Source organism: Humulus lupulus, chromosome 2 (genome assembly GCF_963169125.1).
Source record: "Humulus lupulus chromosome 2, drHumLupu1.1, whole genome shotgun sequence".
NCBI classification, from domain to species: Eukaryota; Viridiplantae; Streptophyta; class Magnoliopsida; order Rosales; family Cannabaceae; genus Humulus; species Humulus lupulus.
This window is the reverse complement of record NC_084794.1, coordinates 191,424,639-191,447,136: the sequence shown is the minus strand read 5'-3', so window position 1 is coordinate 191,447,136 and position 22,498 is coordinate 191,424,639.

Sequence of the window (22,498 nt, the reverse complement as noted above, 5' to 3'; positions counted from 1 at the left end):
TCATGGCCGGTTGACTGACTCCTTGCTTTTACCTGCCACACGGAGCACCCGTGAGCCGAAGCCCAGCAAGAAAACCCAAATAGTACATAACATATGCAAATCATAAAGCTGGCATAATTCACTGATAATAGGAAAACTATCATAATAAACAAGTACGGCCATGCCGCCCCAGAGGCCTTACCAAAGCCCGGGGTTTCGGTTCTCACCGCGAGGATAACTCATGTATCCCTTGGGTCCCACCCTGACTATAAGCATCCCATGTGCTGAGTGTTACTTTCGACCCCACGGCCGTACCCGGCCTATGCCGCTCTCGGCCCATGCCGTTCATTACATTGTAATCACACATATAGCACATTCGAAATAATCATTCACACACATCATGATTCATTTAAGATTTAACATTTGCACATAATACAATCTCGGGCCATGCCCTGCAATCACACAGTGGGGGCCATGCCCTATTCTCGAGTGTTATGGTTTTCTTACCTGTATCCCGAGCTTTCCGATGCACCACGGTCACGAGCACGGTCCACTAGCACGAGCCTCTCCCAAATCCTAGTCACAACACACACATCAAACACTTTAAATACTAACCAAGCCAAAACCACTTCCCGGGCCCAATCCCGCACTCCCGGGACCTCTAAAACCTTAAAACAACACCCCGGAGACATCCCCCGAACCCCCGGAGCTAAGAACTAAAATTGCCAAAAATGCTGTCCTGAAAATTGGCCTTGTGCCGCGGCACAACTTTCTTGTGCCGCGGCACCCAGCAGTCAGAAGCTCCCCGCCGCGGCACGCAAAATCTGTGCCGGGGCACGCCTTCGCAACCCAGAAATTCTGGGTTTTTCCTTCATGTTTTCCCGAGCTTCAACCTCTCCAAACCGCCCCAAACCAGTACCTAAGCCCCAAAACTCAAATCCAAACCTCATATGAACAATCTAACACCCTACAAACACTATGATCAAGGTCAAAACATCAACACACCCAAGACCCACACCTTTGATCTCAAATTCAGCAACTCAAACCAAAACCCATGAAAATCTTAACTCAAGCATTAAATTCCTCAATCAACACAGAAAACAAACTTAAATAAGCATAAGATCCATACCTCAAGAGTAGAATCCACCCTAAAAGTTCCTTGATCTCCTCCTAAGCTTCCCACTTCAGCCCCCTTCTTCTTTCTTCTTCTTGCCCTAGCCTTTCTCTCCTCTTCTTTTCCTTCTCTTCTAATTTTGTCAAAACCACAAGTGAACCCAAATGCCCAAACCGTATCCCCCTAAATCCCAGCTGCAAAATGTCTATTACCCTAGCCAAAAGACCATTTTACCCCTTCTTCATAACCCTTCCTAACTAAACCTTCAAGGGCACCTAAGTCCTTTCACTTTTATTTCATTTCTACCATTTTCTATCTAAAACTTGTTACTCACAGCAGTTACAATTGGTTACCCCGGTTACCCAATTACCAATAACTAACCACTCATTCTCAACTCACTTATAAGATTCTCGAAGTACCCCTAGGCTCCTCCCGAGCCGGGTACAACATCCCGTTGTGACTTTTGGACTAAATGGCTCACTAGGACCGTCTCGATGCGTGCATCCTGATAAAAACACCACCTCACATGGCACCATTCACATAGTACAATTATCACAGTTATGCCCTATCATGGCCAGATTACAATCATGCTCATTCTAAGACAATCAGGTCTACATGCATACTAATTCACATAGTCATGCATCTCAAATAATCAATTAGTCATATAACGTGCATTAAATGATAATCATGCATAAAACTCAATAAAAACACACACCAAATCCCATCATGCCCTCCAGGCACACTACTCCAGGCCCTTAAGCCTTAACACTGAATTTGGGTCGTTACAGTGCCTGGATGAAGAACTTCTTCAATCTGGTAAGGTCCTTCCCAGTTTGGTCCGAGTACTCCAGCAGCTGGGTCGCGAGTATTTAAGAAAACTCGTCGAAGCACTAAGTCTCCAACGTTGAACTTTCTTTCTTTTACTCTAGAGTTAAAATATCGAGCGACTTTTTGCTGGTATGCAGCTACTCGGAGTTGGGCCTTTTCTCGTTTCTCTTTGATCAGGTCTAGGGACTCCATCAACAGTTGGCTATTTTGGCTTTGGTCGTATGTGATTCTTCGATGCGAGGGAGGATCTAACTCGACAGGCAACATAGCTTCATACCCATATGCCAAGAAAAATGGGGTATGACCTGTTGCTGTTCGGTGAGAAGTTCTATACGACCAGAGTACTTCAGGCAGCTGTTCTGGCCATGCTCCTTTAGCTTCTTCGAGCCTTTTCTTCAGAGTATCCTTTAATGTCTTATTTACTACTTCGACTTGCCCATTTTCTTACGGATGAGAAACTGAAGAAAAGCTCTTGATTATGCCATGCCTTTCGTAGAAGTCTGTGAACATGTCACTATCAAACTGGGTGCCATTGTCCGAGACAATCTTTCTTGGCAATCCATATTGACAAACAATGTTCTTGATGACAAAATCAAGTACTTTCTTTGTCATTATGGTTGCAAGTGGTTCAACCTCAGCCCATTTGGTGAAGTAGTCGACCGCCACAACTGCGTATTTCACCCCACCTTTTCTTATCGGCAAGGACCCGATTAAATCGATACCCCATACTGCGAAGGGCCATTGACTTTGCATTTGCTTTAACTCATTAGGAGGTTCCCACGGGATCTTGGAAAATCTCTGACACTTATCACATTTTCGCACAAACTCCATCGAGTCTTCGTTCATTGTTGCCCAGAAATAACCTTGCCTTAGAATCTTCTTTGATAAGCTCTGCCCCCAGCGTGGTCTCCACAGAAAGCCTTCATGTACTTCCTTCATCAGCTCTTTAGCCTTTTCTGGTGTAACACACCTGAGCAGTGGCATTGAGTATCCTCTTCGGTAAAGAACACCATCGACCAGTATATACCTAGCAGCCTGCCTTTGAAGGGTCCTGGCTTTGTTTCTATCTGCTGGTAGTATACCGCTCGTGAGATACTCCAAGTAGGGTGCCATCCACGTATCTGCTAACTGAACCTCCATATTGGTTTCTTCTGCTCGTATGCTTGGCTCGTGCAACCGTTCAACTGGCACTATATTTAAAGTGTCAGCATCTTTTGTGCTCGCAAGTTTGGCTAAGGCGTCTACGTTTGAATTCTGATCTCGAGGTATGTGCTGGAGGGTATACTTTTCAAATTGCGCCAACAGATCTTTAGTTTTGTTCAGATAGGCCACCATTTTTCAGACCTCGTGCTTGATACTCCCCTAAGACCTGATTCACTACCAGCTGTGAATCACTGTAAATATCCAACATTTTTATGCTCATGTCTTTGGCTAACCTTAACCCAGCGAGTAGGGCTTCATACTCGGCTTCGTTGTTTGAAGCGGTGAAATCAAACCTAATTGTGCAGTGAAATTGATGCCCTTCCGGCGTTATCAATATCACTCCTGCTCCTGCATGAGATTCGTTGGACGATCCGTCTATGAATAGCTTCCACGAAGGAGCTTCAACTTGAGGCTCAGGTGCACTAGGCTTTTCACCCTGCTCGACTTCTGGGAGTTCAGTGAATTCAACAATGAAATCAGCCAAGACTTGTCCTTTTATTGCTGCTCGCGGTGAGTATGTGATATCGAACTGCCCGAGTTCGACTACCCATTTCAACAAATGACCAGCAGCCTCTGGGTTTTGCAAAACTTGCCGAAGGGGCTGATCAGTCAAGACTGTGATTGGATGGGCTTGGAAGTAAGGATGTAACTTCCTTGAGGCCAAAATTAGGCAATAGGCTAATCTTTCGATGGGAGGATATCTCAACTCGGCTCCGATTAACCTCTTGCTCACATAATACACCGCCTTTTGTACGCCTTCTTCTTCTCTCACTAGCATCGCACTAGCAGCATATTCGGTGATCGCCAAGTATATGAACAAAGTTTCCCCATCTATAGGCTTTGATAAGACGGGAGGCTGCACCATGTGGGCTTTTAAGGCTTAGAAAGCCTGTTCGCAGTCTTCAGTCCACTCGAACTTCTTGTTGCCCCTAAGTAGATTAAAGAAAGGGACGCACTTATCCATCGATTTTGAAATAAATCTACTGAGCGCGACAATTCTTCCAGTCAAGCTTTGCACATCTTTGATCTTTACTGGCGATTTCATATCAATCAGGGCTCTGATCCTTTCGGGATTAGCTTCGATTCCTCTCGAATTAACGATGAACCCCAAGAACTTCCCTGATCCAACTCCAAAGGAACACTTGAGAGGATTTAGCTTCATCTGATATTTGTTCAGAACATTGAAACATTATTATAAATCCTTCACATGTCCTTCTTCCTTTTTTGACTTTACCAGCATGTCATCAAGGTACACCTCCATGTTTACTCCAATTAACTCCTTAAACATGTGGTTAACTAGTCGTTGGTAAGTCGCACCAGCATTTTTTAGTCCGAAGGGCATTACTTTGTAACAATACAGCCCTGTATCGGTCCGAAAGCTAGTGTGATCCTCTTCAGGGGGATGCATACAATTCTGATTGTATCCTGAGTATGCATCCATGAAAGAGAGGATCTCATGGCCTGCAGTTGCATCGACCAGCTGGTCGATCCTTGGGAGTGGGAAGCAATCTTTAGGGCAGGCTTTATTAAGGTCTGTGAAATCCACACAGGTTCGCCATTTTCCATTCGGCTTGGGAACTAGTACTGGATTAGAGACCCACGATGGATAAAACGCCACCGTGATGAACCCATTCTCCTTTAGTTTTTCAAATTCTTCTTTCAAGGCTTTCGATTTGTCTTTATTGAGCAGCCTTCTTTTCTGTTGCACGGGTGGAAAGCTTTTGTGGACGTTCAGGACATGGCTGATTACTGCAGGATCTATCCCAGCCATGTCTTTATGTGACTAGGCGAAAACTTCCTGGTTCTTCCTCAAAAATTCCACCAGTGCATGTTTGGTTGTTGCTTCTAAATTTTTGCCGACCTTTACAACTCTGGTCGGAAACTCTTTGTCAAGTTGGACCTCCTCAAGGTCCTCGACAGGTCCTACATCTTCTTTAAAATCCCCAAAGCGAGGATCTAAGTTTCTAACCTCACTTTGGGCAACACCCTATTTGGCGACTTCATCACCTAATTGGGCTTGTACATCAATGGCCATCTGCAAATTTTCTGGGGGAGCACTCCTCGACAGACCTTTCTTGGCCTTGGTGATTGAGGCATTGTAGCACTCCTTGGCTTCCCTCTGGTTTCCCAATACGCGTCCTACCCCTGCGTTTGTTGGGTATTTCATGGCCAGGTGCCATATATAGGTGACGGCCCGAAGGTCAACCAGTATGGGTCTTCCAATTACAGCATTATAGGCCGAAGGACAATCGACTACTATGAAAGTAGTGAGTAATGTCCTGGTAGCGAGCATTGTACCTGCTGTTACTGGAAGCCTAATTAACCCTGTTGGAGCGATTCCCTCGCCAGAGAAACCATAAATTGTTTGGTTGCAGGGCTCCAAGTCCTTGACGGACAACTTCATTCGTTCTAGCGAATATTTATACAGGATGTTAACTGAACTTCCTGTATCGACCAGCACTCTCTTCACCATCATGTTGGAAATTTGAACATCCACGACCAGTGGATCGGAATGTGGGAACCAGACATGCTGGGCGTCGCAATCAGAGAAGGTTATTTCACCATCCTCTGACTGAGCCTTCTTTGATGCCCGGTCCTCCACAGTCATCATCTCAATGTCCTAGTCGTGGTGTAGGGTCCAAGCATATCGTTCCCTTGCCTTTCCGCTGTTTCCCGCAAGGTGCGAACCTCCGCAGATGGTGAGTAAAGTGCCAGCCACGGGGTCAGGCTGTAAAGGTGGCGAGCATTGGCGTGCAGGTGCCTGCTCGTTGCCACCTGGAGCCTCTAGTTGGGAAGCCCCCGCGGCCCGCACGTATCTTCTCAAGTGTCCTTGTCTAATAAGGAACTCAATTTCATCCTTCAGCTGGTTACACTCGTTCGTATCGTGTCCGTAGTCATTGTGAAAACGACAGAACTTGGTGGTATCCCTTTTCGAAGTATCTTTCGAATGACAGCGGGTCTTTTGTAAGGCACATTGGAACTTGTGGTCTGATACACCTCTGCTCGAGACTCGACAAGGGCTATGTATTTGGTGAACCTTGGCTCATAACGGTTGCCCTTGGCGCGCTTGCTCTCGGAAGTAGAGGGTTCATTATGGGGCCTCTTCCCCCCATTCTTTCCGTTTCCATTCCCATTGCTTTTGTCATTACCGTTGCCATTGGGCTTTGACCCATTGGCGGCTTTGGCGGGGTCTTTAGTCCCCTTATCCTTATTTGGGGTCTTTCCCTCACTGGCAATCACATCCTCGAGCTTGTTGTATCGATCAGCTCGATCCAAAAATTCTTGGGTAGTTTTAACCCCATGCTTCCTGAGGCTACTCCAAAGAGGCGTACGGCGCCTAACTCCTGCAGTTAGGCCCATCATTTTGCCTTTGTCTCCCACTATTTTGGCTCTAGCCACAGCTCGCATGAAACGCTGGACGTAGTCTTTCAGTGGTTCTCCTTCTTGCTGGTGTATCTCGACCAGCTGGTTTGCCTCAGTTGGGTGCACACAATCCGCATAGAATTGTTCGTAAAACTCCTTTACGAACCCCTCCCAAGATTTAATACTTGCAGGAGAGAATTTAAAGAACCACTCCTGTGCAGCATCAGAAAGTGTTGCAGGAAAGATCCTGCACCGAGCGTCTTCGGACACTTTCTGAATGCCCATTTGTATCTCAAATTTGTTGACATGAGATATCGGGTCACCATACCCGTCAAAGTTTGGAAGTGTGGGCATCTTAAACTTGCTGGGAGTTTCTGCCACAACAATCCTTTGGACAAAAGGAGTGCCCCTTCTCCTGTTGTACTCGATGTGGGATGTTCTTCCTCCGACCAGTTGTTGCACTGCTTGGTTCAGGGTATCTATTTGGGCCTGAACGGCTTTAAGAATTGCCGGGGCCTCTGGTGCTGGGGGAATGTACTCGTCGTGCCGTTCTCGGCGGTCGTTGAGTACATCCCTTAAGTCGTCGTCTCTTCGCCGTTGCTCGCTGGCTCCGAGCCGGTTAAAGACGTTGTTTTGTCTGGGCTGCCCCCTAGCGTTACGTCTCGCTTATTGGTATTTTCTAGGTGGTGGGCTTCTACCTCCACCTCTCTCCTCATTCCTTCGACCGGCATTCCCCCTGCCTGAGTCGGCCTCATTGTAGCCATGGCCATCTCTGAACCTCGATTGGCTATGGTGAGACCGACTGTCTCCTCGGTTGCCTCCTCGGGCTGGAACTTCCCGAACGTTAGGGGGAGGCCTGCGCTGGTCAGTAGGTCCCCATGCATTATCATGTCATGGGGGGCCCCTGACCACAGAGCCTGTCTCTGAGTTCCTTCTGTTGCCAGAAGGACGTTGTCCCCTGCTTGGTGGGTGCGGCTCTTCATCCCCTTAGCGTCTAGGGCTGCGGGGCTGCTGCCCAGCCCTATTCTGCCTTGGATGTGGGGGATTGCCACGACCAGCCTGGGATGGAGGCTGCATCTCAGGGTCCCTAGGTGGGACATCATCCTGAGGCATTGGTGGGTGCTCCGACCTTTGAGGGCTTGTTGGCTGGATTTGAGGGCTAGGATTGGGCCCTTTGAGGTGGCCCATTCAAGGGTTGATCAGGCTGTGAGGCAGGTGCAGCCTAATTCCTAGCCAATTGCAGGGCTGCTTCGAGGGCTGCCATGGCCTTCCTTTGACAACGATCCATCTCCGCCTGTGTTTCACTCAGTTCTTGGCGCTGACGCTCTATTTCTTGCTGTTGTCGCGCCATGGTCTCCGCAGCACTCTCCTGATTGGCCCTTAGATTGGCCAATTCATCTTGCAATACTCCCAGATTATTTCTCAGCATTTCGGAGTCCAGTTCCTCCTCATCAAACTCGAAGTGTGGCTCATCCTCAGCCACGTTCGGAGGAGGAGGTTGAGATGGTGCAGCGTCAGCCACCTGCCCAGTCTTCCTTATTGTCTTTGCCCTTAGTGCTTCAACAACCTCGTTTCAAGCTCTCAATGAAAGCACCAGAATGTTGACCCTTGTTTTGGTCAACTGACACGGAGTCAAATGCTTGATGTGATAGAAGGTATTGAAATAGATCTAATGGAAAGAATAGTAAACGACACAACAGATTATAGTGGTTCGGCCCCACGAATTGGTAATGACCTACGTTCACTTAAGCTATTATTGATATTGATTCTCAAAGGAGTGATCAAAGAACTAGGGTTCTTCGAGTTTCACAAGCCTTAGAGGGATAAACAATACAATCAGAAGATAATAGCTACAATTCTCTTGTAAAACATAAACTCAGAATTAGCAAGAAGATCAAAAGTCCCTCCCTTGAGCTATTTCTTCTCTATTTATAGGCTCAAGGAGGATTACATAAATTTGTTACAGATATTCTTTCCTAAATGATCGGATACTCAGGAATTATGGGAGATAATCTCAGATATGATTACAATCGCATAAGATCTTCTCAAAATATACGAAGTATACGACCAAGCTGGTCGTATATAAAATCCAAATGTTATGCCAGGGAAACCTCCCTGGTCGATAGTCGAACAGAACCTTTGCCAGGTGTCAGCCACGTGTTAAAAATGTCTGCCACGTCATCCACGCCTATTTTTTGGATAACAGGTACCATTTGTTGGTTTTTATAGATCAAATCAGAGATTATATGCAGCGGAACAACAATCAAAATTGTTAATTTAATCCCACAAGATTTCTAGATCTACTTCTTCACATGCATATATATATTGAATCAAAGATATGAATAGAAAGTTACCTCAAGTCATTCCTTACTGCTATCTTTTTGTATGGCAAAAATCCTTGAGATCTCACACCAAGATCTTCCAAAATGTTCTCAGCACACAAAGAACGAGTGTGGGCTCGCTATACAAAATAATAGGCAAAATCTATTTATCAGATGTTCTCAAGACATGAGATCTGATAAAGTTTTGACCTAAGTTTGTGAAGAACAGTGACCTATGCTTGTATCACTGTTCTTTTTCTCTCAGAGAGATTTCACGATATCTTTTCTATCCCTGAAAAGTATCGTTCTGAAAAACTGACATCCTATATTTAATATATCCAATATATTAAAAATAAAATATTAGTTATTTTAAATAATTTGAAAATAACTAATAAATTATCAGATTATGTTTAAATAATAATATTTTAATCATATTACAATATCTCATTATTTATTTAATATTTAAATAACTAAAATTGTGGAACCAAGAAACTACCAAGAGCCTCTTATGTGTGTAGCACAATGAATGTGCACTGTGCTACACGTGTACCACATGCCAAGAAAGGCATGTGATTTTTCCCAATTTTTTTCTTATTATTTAAATACCAAAAATCCCAAAAATTAATTATATTTTTTGTTAAATCAAATAATTAATTAATTACACATAATTATACAATAATTATATTTGGTGCATAGAAAAATATTTTACTTATCAAATAAGTCATTTTGCCCATTTTCGTATTTACCTTTATCAGTGTATGTTTAAGCCATTTCGGGGACCATGGACCTATAACATTAAGCTCCAATAAATTGTAACTAAATAATTAAACTCTTTAATTATAATAGTTAATTTATTAATTCTGATATTTCTCCACTATAAATTCAGAATTGCACTCTTTATGTTATAGATATACTTTTTCAGAAATCTTATTCTAAGTTGTCCATTGATATAATCATCTTACAATAGTTCAACCCTCTAATTAATTAGTTCATAAATTAGAATGAAAGAATTACCATTTTACCTTTCTAATTTACTTCTTATTCCTTAAGTACCATTAATTCACTAGTGAATAATTAATCTATAATCTAATTATAGATTTGAGCTCAAAATCATTCAGTTCCAGAATTAACCCTTAAGGGAACTAATATACGATCCGTTAGGAAAGATTAGATTCCGTATTGTTGATACATGTTCCAAGTCATCCATGATATTAAATGTCCAAAACAAAAGTCATTAGCCTCATTCTATGAAGAGACCTTAACGAATGAATCAAAAGATTTAATAAACATGAACATGAGTTCATGAACACTTAGGATTTAGGTTGATCTATAAATGATCATCAGTTATGATATGAATTACAAGTCTTTATTGTTAAATGGTTTTTGGATAAAGACTTTTATTCATATTGGTCCATGTCATATATAATCATATTATATAAAGCACCTTTACCGAGATGTCTTACCACATCAATAATCTGAATCTAGATTATTTGTATCAACATGATACTCAGCAAACCGTACTTACAACTCCAATTAAAGAATTCCATAACTTTAATTTGTTGTTGTTGACTATTTTTATTCATTCATGTAATCTTAATTCTCTCGTATTAATACAATATTACATCATCAATAATGAATATGGAATTATTCTGATATTTACAAAATTATTCAAACAATAATTTAATAATTTAAATATAACAATAATAGACCGTTGTATTTATTTATTCATAGAAATAACAATGTATTTTACATGCTTTTAGGACACACTCCTAATAGATTTTAGGTATGGAAATCAAGAGAAATAGGGAACAACATACCATCTTCATCACTCAGAAGTCTTATGTAGAAAATGTTCTAAAATGATTTTCTATGAAGGGTGCTAAAGCTATCAAACAACCATTGACAAGTCAATATATATAAACTTACAAATGCTCATTGTCCTAAAACTGAGTTTGTATTATTTTCAATAAAATAATATAGTTACCCACTTACCTTCATATTCAACATTTCTTTTATATTTATGTATTATTCTCAATATTGGATAGATACAATTTAATACAACATATTAATATGAAGAAATGAAATATCAAAATTCAATTTATATATATATGTATAGAATTCACAAAATAGAGACATATGTGTAGGAAGTGGGAGAGAACATACCAATGGTGGAGAAGGATATACAACCTGCATAGAAGTGAACACACCAACAATTCTAGTATCGAGAGTTGATAGAGAAAGAACGACAAATACGGAAGCACAGTTAAGGGTTAGATTTTAGAAAGAAAAACAAACAAAAAGATTATCATAATAATTTCAAAAATTTCCATCTAATATACCTATGTAATCATCACATGCCACTCACATGTGCATTTAACAACAAAAATAAACAACTCAAACAAAAATACTAGGAGTGAACATGTTATCCAAAAAAATTAGCATTGATGACGTGGCAAGTGATCCCTGGACACGTGGCTGACACCTGGAAAGGCTCTGCTAGAGTATCGACCAGAAGACGCATTAGAAGCAGTAAGCAGCCCAGTCTTACCTGCGACCAATCTGGTCGATAGTTCCGCATTCAAAGCAACATTACTGTGAAGATCTTTGTAAATCCCGAATTTTACTCACACAATCTCCTGAGTATCCGATTATCCAGGAAAGAATATATGTAACAATCTTTTGTAATCCCCCTTGAGCCTATAAATAGCAAAAGATAGCTCAAGGAAGGGACTTTTGGCTTTTGAATCATTTGAGACTAAAGTAATTCTCCTAGTGATATTGTATTGTTCTTGAGAGGTTAGTGAAACTCATTGAACCCTTGTTCTTTGATCACTCCTTTGGTTCTTAGATCAATAACAGTCTAAGTGGATGTTGGTTATTACCAAATCCTGGGGCCGAACCACTATAAAAATATCGTGTTGTTATTACTTTTTGTCATTACGTTCTTCTCTACACATTCATTCATATCAAGCATATTCTGACTCCGTGTCAGTTGGCCAAATCCTGGGTCAACATTCTGGTGCTTTCATTGAGAGCTTGATTTATCATTGCTGAGAAAACTAATGGCAAAAACTGGAAGGAAAGCTGGACAGGCGACCTCTGCTGCGCCATCAAATCCACCTCCTCCTCCCCCTGCAAGCGTGGCAGAGGATGAGCCACATCTGGACTTTGAGGAGGAAGAAATGGATGATGCAACGCTGAAGAGTACCCTGGGGGCGTTGCAGGAAGAGCTGGCCAGTCTGAAAGCTAGCCAAGAGACTGCTGCCGGAGTTGTGGCGCGGCAGCAGCAGGAGATTGAACGGCAGCGCACGGAACTAAGCGAAAGGCAGGCGGAGATGGACCGCCGCCAGAGCGAAGCCATGGCAGCCCTCGAGGCGGCCTTGCAGCTGGCAAGGAATCAGGCCACACCTGTTTCGCAACCTAACCAACCTGGCAATGGGCCACCCCAGAGGGGTCCTAATCCAAGCCCACCGATCCAGCCTTCAAGTCCATAAAGGCCCAAGTAGCCTCAAGCGCCCCATGACGACGTCCCGCTGGACCCTGAGGCGTAGCCACCATCCCAGGCTGGTCGCGGCAATCCCCCGCAACAAAGGCAGAATAAGGTCGAGCATCAGCCTCGTAGTCCTAGACGTCGTAGGGGTGATGAGCCAAACCTACCGAATAGAGGTCAGTATCCCCCTAGTAACAGGAGGGACTCAGAGTTAGGCTCTGCGGTCCGGGGTCCCCCACGGCACGATGATGCACGGGGACACCACGACCAGCGCAGGCCACCCTCTAACGCTCGGGACGTTTCAGCCAGGAATGGAAACCGAGGGAACAGCCGATCCCACCATAGCTAGTCGAGGTTCAGAGATGGCCACGGATATAATGAGGCTGACTCAGGCAAGGGGAACCTGGCCGAAGGAATGAAGAAAGAGGTAAAGGCAGGAGCCAGGTACCTCAAGATGACCAACCCAATAGATGGGATGCTGGGGGGCAGCCCAAACAGAATAATGTCTTCAACCGGCTCGGGGGTAGAGAACAACGGAGAAGAGACGAGGATTTCCATGACGTACTTAACGATCGCCGCGAGTGGCATGGTGAGAACGTCCCCCCGGCAACAGAGGCCACAGCGATTCCTGCCGCTGTACAGGCCCAGATAGACGCCCTCAACCAGGTCGTGCAACAGCTGGTCGGGGGAAGAACATCTTACATCGACCACGATAGGAAGAAAGGCACTCCTTTCGTACAGAGGATAGCTAACGCCGAAACCCCAAGCAAGTTCAAAATGCCTACACTCCCAAACTTTGACGGGTATGGAGACCCAGTGTCTCATGTCAACAAGTTTGAAATTCAAATGGACATTCAGAAAGTGTCCGAAGACGCTCGGTGCAGGATCTTCCCTGCAACACTTTATGAAGCTGCGCAGGAATGGTTTTTTAAGTTCCCTCTCGCAAGCATAGTTTCCTGGGAAATGTTCGTAAGGGAGTTTTACGGACAGTTCTATGCAGGTCGTGTGCATCCAACCGAAGCAAACCAGCTGGTTGAAATTCGCCAGCAAGATGGGGAGTCAGAAAAGGACTAAATCCAGCGCTTTATGCGAGCAGCGACTGGAGCAAAAATGGTGGGGGACGAAGGAAAAATGATGGCCATTACCGCAGGGGTTAAACGTCGTTCTCCCCTCTGGAAAAGTCTCCGAAAGGAAGGAGTGAGAACTACCCAAGAATTTTTAGACCGAGCTGATTGCTACATCAAGCTCGAAGAAGCCATTGTTGATGATGGAAAGCCCTCAGGCAAGGATAAGAAGGCTTCAGAACCCGCCAAAGCCGCCAATGGTTCCAAACCTAATGGCAACGGCAAAGGCAGCGGGAACGGCAACGGCAATGGCAAGAATGGTGGAAAACGGCCGTATAACGAACCTTCCACCTCCGACAACAAACGAGCCAAGGGTAATCGTTATGAACCTCGGTTCACTAACTACACTGCCCTCGTTGAGTCTTGGGGAGAGGTTTATCAGGCCACAAGTTCTAGTGTTCCTTACAAAAAACTTGGCCCCATTCAGAAGGATATTTTGAAGAGAGACACTACCAAGTTCTGTCGTTATCATAACAACTACGGACATGACACCAATGAATGCAACCAGTTGAAAGACGAAATCGAGTTCCTTATTAGACAAGGACACTTGAGAAGATACGTACGGGCCTCGGGAAATTCCCAACGAGAAGCTCCGGGTGGCAACGAGCAAGCGCCCACGCGCCAACACTCGCCACCCTTACAGCCTGCCCCCGTGACCGGAACACTCTTAACCATTTGTGGAGGCCCGCACCTCGCGGGAAATAGCGAAAAGGCCAGGGAACGATATGCTCGGACTCTGCGCCACGACCAGGACATCGAGATGATGACTGTGGAGGACCGTGCACCAAAAAAGGCTCGGTCAGAGGAAAGTGAGATAACCTTCTCTGATGGTGATGCCCAACACGTTAGGTTCCCACATTCCGATTCGCTGGTCGTGGACATCCAGATGGCCAACATGATGGTGAAGAGAGTACTGGTCGATACAGGAAGTTAAGTGAATATCCTGTATAAATCAACACTGGAACGCATGAAATTGTCCGTTAAGGACTTGGAGCCCTGCAACCAAACGATATACGACTTCTCTGGAGAAGGACTTGCCCCCGCCGGATTGATCAAACTCCCAGTAACGACGGGTACAACGCCTGCAACAAGGACATTACTCGCCACTTTTGTAGTGGTCGATTGTCCCTCGGTGTACAATGTCGTTATTGGAAGGCCCATAATGGTTGATCTGCAGGCCGTCATCTCTATGTGGCACTTGGCCATGAAGTTCCCAACAGACGCGGGGGTAGGACGCGTGTTAGGAAACCAGAGGGAGGCCAGGAAGTGCTACAACGCCTCAATCACAAAGGTGAAGAACGGAACGCTGAAGAGCACTACCCCAGATAGGTTGCAGATGGCGGTTGATACACAAGCCCAATCCGGTGATGGAGTCACCAAATAGGGTGTTGCCCAAAGTGGGGATAGAGATCTAGATTCTCGCTTTGGGGATTTTGAAGAAAATGTTGGACCCGTCAAGGACCTGGAGGAGGTCCAACTCGACAAAGAAGACCCGACCAGAGTCGTAAAGGTTGGGAAAAACTTAGAGCCTACCACGAAGAACGCACTGGTGGAATTTTTGCGAAAGAACCAGGAGGTTTTCGCCTGGTCGCATAAAGACATGGCTGGGATAGATCCCGCAGTTATCAGCCATGTCCTGAATATAGACAAGACCTTTCCACCCGTGCAACAAAAGAGAAGGCTGCTCGATAAAGATAGATCAAGAGCCTTAAAAGAAGAAGTCGAAAGACTAAAGGAGAATGGGTTCATCAGGGTGGCATTTTATCCATCGTGGGTCTCAAATCCAGTGTTGGTTCCCAAGCCTAACGGCAAATGGCGGACCTGCGTGGATTTTACGGACCTCAATAAGGCCTGCCCAAAAGACTGCTTCCCACTCCCAAGAATCGACCAGCTGGTCGATGCAACTGCAGGGCACGAGATCCTCTCGTTCATGGATGCATATTCAGGCTACAACCAGATTAGCATGCACCCCCCTGACGAGGATCACACCAGCTTTCGGACCAATACGGGCTTATACTGTTACAAAGTAATGCCCTTCGGACTGAAAAACACAGGTGCGACTTACCAACGGCTAGTCAACCACATGTTTAAGGAGCTAATCGGAGTAAACATGGAGGTATACGTGGACGACATGCTGGTAAAGTCTAAGAAGGCAGAAGGACATGTGAGGGATTTACAAGAGTGCTTTAGTGTATTGAACAAATACCAGATGAAGTTAAATCCCCTCAAATGTTCCTTCGGAGTTGGATCATGGAAGTTTTTGGGGTTCATTGTAAATTCAAGAGGAATCGAGGCCAACCCCGACAAGATAAAAGCCCTGATCGACATGAAGTCGCCAGAAAGAATCAAAGATGTACAAAGTTTAACCGGGAGAATCGCAGCCCTAAGTAGATTCATTTCGAAATCAACAGACAAGTGTGCCCCTTTTTTCAATCTACTTAGAGGGAATAAGAAGTTTGAATGGAAAGGAGACTGCGAGCAAGCATTCCAGGCCTTGAAAGCTCATATGGCACAGCCTCCCATCTTATCAAAACCTATCGAAGGAGAAACTTTGTTTATTTACCTGGCGATTACTGAAGTTGCTGCTAGCGCGGTACTAGTGCGAGAGGAGGGAGGCGTACAAAAGGCAGTCTACTATGTCAGCAAGAGGCTGATCGGGGCAGAATTGAGATATCCACCAATCGAAAGGTTAACATATTGCTTAATCCTGGCCTCTAGGAAGTTACGCCCCTACTTTCAAGCCCATCCAATTACAGTTCTAACTGGCCAGCCCCTTCGACAAGTCCTCCAAAAACCAGAGGCGGCTGGGCGATTACTAAAATGGGCAGTCGAATTAGGGCAGTTCGACATAACTTATTCACCGCGAGCAGCAGTCAAGGGACAAGTCCTGGCCGACCTTATTGCAGAGTTCACCGAACTCCCAAACAGCGAACAGTGTGAACAGCCTAAAGCGCCTGAGCCTCGAGACAAAGCTCCTTCGTGGAAGTTATTCACGGATGGTTCATCCAACGAATCCCACGCTAGAGCGGGGGTGATATTGATAACGCCGGAGGGGCATCGATTTCACTGCGCCATCAGGTTCGACTTCACCGCGTCAAATAATGAAGCGGAATACGAAGCACTCCTCGCTGGGTTGAGGATGGCAAAGGATATGAGCATAAAAACGCTTGATATCTACAGTGATTCACAGCTGGTGGTGAATCAAGTCCTAGGAGAATATCAAGCGCGAGGCTTGAAAATGGTGGCCTACTTAAATAAAACGAAAGACCTGCTGGCCCAGTTCACGAAGTACACCCTCCAGCAAATCCCGTGAGATCAGAATTCAAATGCAGATGCCTTAGCCAAACTCGCGAGCGCGAAGGATGCTGACACTTTGAACATCGTGCCAGTAGAGAGACTGAGTAAACCAAGCATACAAGCGATCGGGTCCAGTATGGAGATTCGGATGGAAGATACATGTATGGCACCTTATTTGGATTATCTGACAAATGGTACGCTGCCAACAGATAGAAACAAAGCCAGAACTCTACAAAGGCGAGCCGCTACGTACATACTGGTCTATGGTGTTATGTACCGAAGAGGATATTCCTTGCCACTACTCAGATGCGTTACACCAGAAAAAGCTAAGGAACTCATGAAAGAGGTGCATGAAGGCTTCTGTGGGAATCACACTGGGGGGCAAAGTTTGGCAAAGAAGATTCTAAGGCAAGGCTACTTCTGGCCAACTATGAACGAGGATTCGATGGAGTTTGTACGAAGATGCGATAAATGTCAAAGATTCTCCAAGATTCCACGAGCAGCTCCAAACGAATTGAAACAGATGCAAAGTCCGTGGCCTTTTGCAGTATGGGGGATAGATTTGATTGGATCCCTACCTACAGGGAAAGGCGGAGTAAAGTACGCAGTTGTGGCAGTCGATTACTTCACCAAATGGGCCGAAGCTGAACCGCTCGCTACCATCACGACCAAGAAAGTCCTTGACTTTGTTATCAAAAACATTGTCTGTCGATATGGTTTGCCTAGAAAGATAGTTTTAGACAACGGAACCCAGTTTGACAGCGATTTATTCACCGATTTCTGCGAAAGACATGGAGTCATTAAAAGCTTTTCTTCAGTTGCACACCCCCAGGCGAATGGGCAGGTCGAAGCCGTGAATAAAACTCTTAAAGACACCCTGAAGAAGGGGCTCGAAGAAGCTAAGGGAGCGTGGCTAGAGCAATTGCCTGAAGTCCTTTGGTCATATAGAACGTCTCACCGAACAGCGATAGGACATACCCCATTTTCCTTGGCCTACGGATATGAGGTGATGTTGCCTATCGAATTAGATCCCCCCTCACATCGACGTCTAACATACGACCAGGACCAGAACAGCCAACTGATGATGGAATCCCTAGACTCGATTGACGAAATACGGGAGAAGGCCCAACTCCGAGTTGCTGCATACCAACAAAAAGTCGCCCAGTACTTTAACTCCAAAGTTAAAGAAAGAAAATTCAACGTCGAAGACTTGGTGCTACGATGAGTTTTCTTAAATACCCGCGACCCCACTGCTGGAGTGCTCGGACCTAATTGGGAAGGACCTTACCAGATTGAAGAAGTCCTTCATCCAGGCATCTACAAACTTGCACGCTTAAACGGAGATCTCGTTCCACGTTATTGGAATGGAGAACACCTGCGAAAGTATTATCAGTGAACAGTCCTTTCTAAAGAACTGGCTTGTATTAATTTTTCTTTTTACAAGTTTAGCAAAGAGGGTTAGCCACGCTGTATGGCTAATCACTCGTATATGTAAGATTCTATTTCAGAATCACTCATAAAGACATGTTTAGTCCATTTTTAATACGAGATTATAAGGGACTGTGCGCAGCCAGTCATTCTTGCCAACCTTTGTGAATTTATATTTACAAATATTTGTTCATTACGTGTGTTGTTTTGCTGTATTACAAGTATTATTCTTGCACACGAACAGGAATGTTCGAACAGGTCATGGTCAAGGCAAGTGACCAAGGACCTAAAGCTCCTCGATCACTTGGGGGGCATATAAGGCACATCGATAGCAAAGCATACCATGAGGTATGTAAACACATGAACAAAATGAGTGAAAGCATGCTAAGGTACTTAGAGTATTTTTCAAAATTTATATTTTGTTAAATCATGCCAAAGTACTATGCTAAGTTCGGTCATACGAACAATGGTTATAATAAATGAAAATATTATAGCATCATGCAATCTTTTACACCGCAAGCATCACTGCTTGGATGTAATTGTTCAAGTAAAAGAGAAAATATTTACTGCCCGAGCAGCAAAGTTTAAAACGAAAATATAGTCTTTACATCACAACCCGTGGGTCGTGTAATAAAAAAGAAAGAAAAAATAATGGAAAGGCTCAAGAGGCATTTGGGGCCGGAGGGTCATTAGCAGCATTCTGGGTGACAGCATCCTCAACAACCCCTTCTTCTTCTTCAGCACCAGCCAAGCTTGGGGAAGCAGGGATCCTCGCTCTTGCCTCCTCTTCAGCCAGTTGGGCAGTGCAGCGAGCCAGCTCGGCAGCCCTGATATCCTCTGAAAGATAGCTGAAGTCGGCTCCCTGATTGTGTTTCCAGAAGTTGTAGAAACATCGGAGCGTCGTCCTCTTATACCTTTCCAGATTTTTGGAGTTGTCAAGCTCCAGCTGCTTTACTTTGTCCTCAAGAGTGGCGATGGCCTCGTCCTTAGGCTTAAGCACCTCTTCCAATCTTCTGATTTCGCGAAGGTGGGTGCGGCTGGCATCCTGATAATCCTGCCTCGACTTTATCGCAGCTTCCTTTACAGCTTCAGCCTCCGACAACTTTGTCACCGCAGCGTCCCTCTGTTGAACCATCGCCTCCAACTCCTTGGCGTGCCTGGCCTCTGCAGCCGAAGGCTCCTCGGCTGCCTTCACTTGGTACCCCTCAATGGCCTTTGCCCTAGCCTGCTCGATGGTGGCTTGGGTGCGGGTGCGAGCAGTGGTGGTGGACAGCAAAGCCTGAAGACAGAGGATAAGAGTTAGAACTTGTGGCAAAGACTAAAAGACTAAGGCCAAAAGGATTAAAGAAGTACTTACGCTGGCTATTTCATTCAAGGTCCTGTTCAGGATCAGGTCGACCGTCATATTTTCTGCCTCAACCATTGCATCCTTGACGCGGTCATTTTTCCCGATGAACGCAATGCAGTCTTTTGCTACTCGTATGGCACGGCTCGAGAGTTTGGCCCCAAGGGTCTCTTCCCGCCTGTCTTGTTCCCTGCTGGGCGCAGCCGAAGGAGGGTTCTTTGGAGCCGGAGGAGGGATCTTTGGAACAGGAGGAGTCTCTTTCTTGGCAGGGGCCAGGGGATGAATAGAAGTTTGCCCAGTTGGCACGTCCCTGGGAGGGTCCTCTGTTCGACTTTTCTTGGCCGGTCTCTGGCTTGTCTCGCCAGTTTGTCTCCGCGACGACTTCCTTCAGAGCTGAGGAACTTCTTCTTCCTTCTCAGCATTGTATAGATCAAAGACATTGGGAGTGTCCATATCTGCACACAAGAAAAAAACATGCAATGGGTAAAGATAAAAGCAGATGAAAATTCTTTACACAACAGAAAAGAGGTCACAAAGTGAATACCCGAGCTACAACTACTGGTCGTTATACTATTGACTCTATTAATCATACACTCACTATCTGGCACGAAGAAGTCTGGCCCTAGATTTGGAGTATATGTAAAGTTGCCATCCCCGTCAAACAGATGACAAGGAATTGGCAAACTATTTAAAAGTAAAATAATTTTACCGTTCTCATTAGAGGATTCCCCCAGGTCCACAACTGGCTCTTTGGCCTTTTGTTTCCCCTTGCCTTGGGGAGCAGAAGGCCTCTCTGCGGAAGGATTGCCCGTGGGCTCCCTGATTGTAACCCCCGTTGGCCTCCTTTGAGGAGGGGACGCGGGAGGTTGCTGCTCGGGAACCCCCTCGACAGTGGCATCGTCTACCACGGACCCTCTTGTTTCATGGCGAGGAGCCAGGAGGCCAGACAACCTCAAGTTTTCATCGGTAACCAGGGACTTGACGCTTTTTTCTGCGTCTATCATCTTGGCCAGTCTATTGGACCTCAACACCATGTCTGGTGTTGGGGTCGGACGTAACCATGGGCCTGAAAGACAAAGTACAGTTTGAGAAAAATGAAAGGAGACTCTTTGGTTAAAAGTATCGACCAGTCAAAAACAAGCACTTACCTCCTCGAGCGAAGGCCAGGTTGTTGCTGGTTATGTCCGGTGTAAGGAAGTACTCCTTACTGTATTGCCCCACGTTCGATATATGCGTGGTGTCACTCAAGAACGTCCGGGTGGTCTCCTGGTGACAGAAGTGGAAGAAACCCGTTCCATATTGTTGCGGGTTGGATTTGAGGTCAAAAAGATAATTGACCTCATGAGGGGTAGGTTTTGGCCATTTCTTGAGTTTGTACAGGATATAGAGTGCGGCCAGCATTCTATATCCATTTGGAGTAATTTGAAAAGGGGCGACACCGAAATAATTGGCCACCCCCTCATAAAAAGGATGTAGAGGGAGGTAAACACCCGCCTCTAAGTGATATCGAGACCAGGCACTGTATATACCTCCGGGGAGGTTAGCCCTTTGGTCTGCGGCAGGGATTGTAATGGAAACCCCTGTAAGAGGGTATTTCCTGAAGTAGTTAGCAACCATCCGAATGGTCACTGAGCTGGTCAGGGAAGTATACCACTTGACATCAGGCAGATTCTGATGGCGAGGGCGGGCCCTGGTTTGGATATTAGGGTCAGGAGCAGGATTTTCTCGACCACTGGTTGAGGGAGCCCTAGCCTGCAAATCAGGCTGGGCAGGAAGGTTTGGACTATTCTCGGACTTCGGCCTTTTCTTGCCTACGGATTTGGAACGGGCCATTTGAGGAGGAGAAGGAAGAGGTCTAGTAGAGGATCGTGAGAAGGGAATCTCGTGAACTCGGTCGGCCGGTTGTTCTTCGCCCTCGAGCAGCTGGGCGAGAAGATCGTCGTCGATGGGCCGTTCACCTCCCCACAAATCTGGCATCAATGTCTGCAAACAGAAGAATGGGGAGGTGAGGATAAAGAATTTGCAAAGGCTTTTTAGAATAACGCTGGTCGAGTATAAAAGCCAAGCTTTTATACAACAACATTCTAACAAAAAGCTAAGTGTTCCATACGAACAGTTTGAAAGACGGATCAGAGGGTGAAAGTAAAAAGTTTTTCAAAAAAAGCTTTTTCAACTCCCCTTAGGGCTGGAAAAACCTATTTTCCAACTAGCCTAAAGGTCGAACTTTTACTTTGATTTTACGTCCTAAAAGTATGATCCTGACTATTAAACTAACTCGTAACCTTTTTTTTTTGCCTACAAAACATTCTATTCACAAGCATCTAAAACCAGAAATAGATAAACTCAAACAGTCAACATACAGAAGCATGCACCACGAAAATTTGAAGCATAAGAATTCGAAAACTTACCAAGAAAATGATCGCGGAGATGGAAAAAGGGCCTTCGGAGATCAAGAAACTCTCGATCTGAGTCTTGAAAATACAGAGGAAACGGTCTCCGGGGACGATTAAAGCTCTGGTTTTTAGGGTTTCTTGAGAAGGCAAGGGCGTGCGTAAAAAGAAAAGGAAGATTTAGAAGGTAATATATAAGTTTGTCTATGGCATTAAAAAGGTGTAATCATCAGTTTCCCTTTTTCGAAGTATGGGGAAGCGGAATGGCCGTCGAATTATTTATGGGGAACCGAAAAGACGTGATTAGACAGAAGTAGGTTACTTTTTCCAAGAACACACGAAGGGTTCTGACACGTAAGGCGAGGTTACCGAAGAGTCGTTCGCTCAAAAGTTTATTTATTGCTCGTGATAAATAAACTTGGGGGGCAAATGTTATCCAAAAAAATTAGCATTGATGACGTGGCAAGTGATCCCTGGACACGTGGCTGACACCTGGAAAGGCTCTGTTAGAGTATCGACCAGAAGACGCATTAGAAGCAGTAAGCAGCCCAGTCTTACCTGCGACCAGTCTGGTCGATAGTTCCGCATTCAAAGCAACATTACTGTGAAGATCTTT